General features: G+C 40.9%; 1 non-coding gene across 1 annotated transcript; it reads left to right on the top strand.

The window, feature by feature from the left end:
• Positions 1–1,581: 1,581 nt before the first annotated feature.
• On the top strand, positions 1,582–1,718 carry LOC119932731. The gene has a single exon (XR_005452470.1). It is a non-coding gene; the product is annotated as a small nucleolar RNA SNORA7 (small nucleolar RNA).
• The last annotated feature ends 504 nt before the right edge of the window (positions 1,719–2,222 follow it).

Genomic DNA, 2,222 nt, shown 5'->3' with positions numbered 1-2,222 from the left:
AGAAGGTTTTTGAAGCATGTGGAGTGTGCAGAACAACATTTTTGAACAAGGAACATGGTGGCACTGTGAAATATGAGAAGCTGGAGGCAGAGAGGTCAGTGAGGAGGTTGATGCAATAGTCTGGAAAGCTTTTACTACTACTACTACAATTACTATCCTGAATAAATCAATCAAACAATCAATCACATTTACTGAGTGCTTACGTGTGCAGGGCATTGTACTGAGCACTTGGGAGAGTACAAACAACAATATAACTGATACATTCCTTGCCCACAGTGAGTTTATAGTCTAGAATTGTTGCCTTATAGTTGTGGATTAATTAAAATTACTACAGATGAACACATTGTCTATGTTCTAGATGCCCCTTCAAAATAACAGAACACTAAAATCGGTTTCAGTAGCTTCCTTATACTAATATGCCCACTTTCCTTATTCACCATTTAAATTTTTAGCCTCAGCAGAAGTCTTTAAAAGTGTCTGACAGGACAATAGCCACACACACACACACCCCACCTTCAGATAATAAAGAAGGAAGGCAAAAAGAACAAAAATAGAAAGCCTACCATATACCTTGAAGAAAATGTTTTAAAGCCAAGCCAAATTTACAGTGCAGGAGTAGTAAGGATGTACATGAGAAGGATAAGTCACAATTAGGTATTATATTATGCCAGATAAGCATCAGTATCTAGAAGAGAGGCATTTCAAACTTCTGTCATCTACTAGCTTCTATTCAGCCCAAGGTTTTTTCTTTCCAACAATATGTCAAAATCTTCAACCTGTAAAAAGACAAAACTGCCGTTTCCAGACTTCAGAAGAAAGGGACCAAAGCAATCAGAGCTCAGTGGATGAAGCTTATGTTTGGCTCCCAAGAAGAGCTTCACTGTTTTCTAGGAGGAGGCTGTAGATAAGGTCTTACCTGATAATTCTGAATGGTACTATTTTTAATCCCTAGCTAGCTAGGGTAATTGTGGACACAAAAAGCATTCTGTCAAGTTGGCTTCGATATTCAGTCTCTGTCAATAACAGCACTGCAAGCTCAATCTAGTGCTTCTTGACTACACATCTTTTCCTTTGCCATAATAATACAGCAGTTAGTCTTTGGTAGTGGGAATAATAACTGGGGTATTTGTTAAGCGCTTACTGTGTGCCAGGCACTGTACTAACCGCTGGGGTGGATACAAGCAAATAGAGTTAGACACAGTCCCCGTACCACCTGGGGCTCACAGAGTTGACCTTCAGTTCGGAGAGGATGCCGCCAATTGTGAGGGTGAATCCATGAGTGCATCTTTGAGAGAGCATCTCTTGCACATTTGCACACTTTGTTCATATTTTACCCTTTTAACCACTGGTGTCTGCACAAAGCTCATCTGAATGTCCAGGGGCCAGAAAAGGAGCAATCCGGTAATTCAGAAGAGCAGAAGACCTGCTTTTATCCAGTCAGTTCACCCAGTGCTATATCAGTTCGGTTTGAAGAGCTGCAAAGAAAAAAAAAACTCTAACTCTAACCCTAACCCTCACCAATAACCCAAACTCCTAGCCCTAACCAAAAAAGCAAAAATATTTTGTGGGTAGAGTAAGAAGCCCCTCTCAGGGTCGCACCTGGAGAGTTTCCAGTACTCTACCAGTATCAGCTATGGGAGGAGAGTCTAACAGAGGCATACCCGTTCCATTTCTAGTTTGGGCAGTGGCTAGCGAGTGGAAAGCAGTCTGCTACAAGTTAAGACTCACCTGGGCTGGGCAGCAGTGGCACAGGAGAGTCGAGGACAGAGACTCGAGTTTACGGCACGGAAGGAGGCAATAGGTACTTCCGTATTTTTACCAAGCAAATCTATTGGGAGATTACATAACAGATTGAGCTACCATCATGTCATTGAGAATCAGATTAATTTGTAGGTCTAAATAGCAATTATATTGGTTAATCATCTTTATTGTTGTGAGATCTTGGCTATATATAAATATATCTGGACATCTATGTAGTCTCTTTCCTTGTTTGTGTTTCTCCAAGCCTTAGTGCAGTGTTCTGTATGTATTTAAGAAATGTTATTAAATCATCACAATGCAGCTGTCCTTGTGGTTGCCCTTGGGCTTGGTGATTATGTTACTAAGATGAGAGTATCAGTATGTGCAACTGGAACTGGTAATAATAATAATAATTGCGGTATTGTTTAAGTGCTTACTATGTGCCAGCCACTGTACCAAGCCCTGGGAGGGAAAAGGCCCTT

This window comes from Tachyglossus aculeatus, chromosome 9, assembly GCF_015852505.1.
Source record: "Tachyglossus aculeatus isolate mTacAcu1 chromosome 9, mTacAcu1.pri, whole genome shotgun sequence".
NCBI lineage: Eukaryota > Metazoa > Chordata > Mammalia > Monotremata > Tachyglossidae > Tachyglossus > Tachyglossus aculeatus.
The sequence above is the reverse complement of the archived record's forward strand: the minus strand, read 5'-3'. Positions and strand labels throughout refer to the sequence as shown.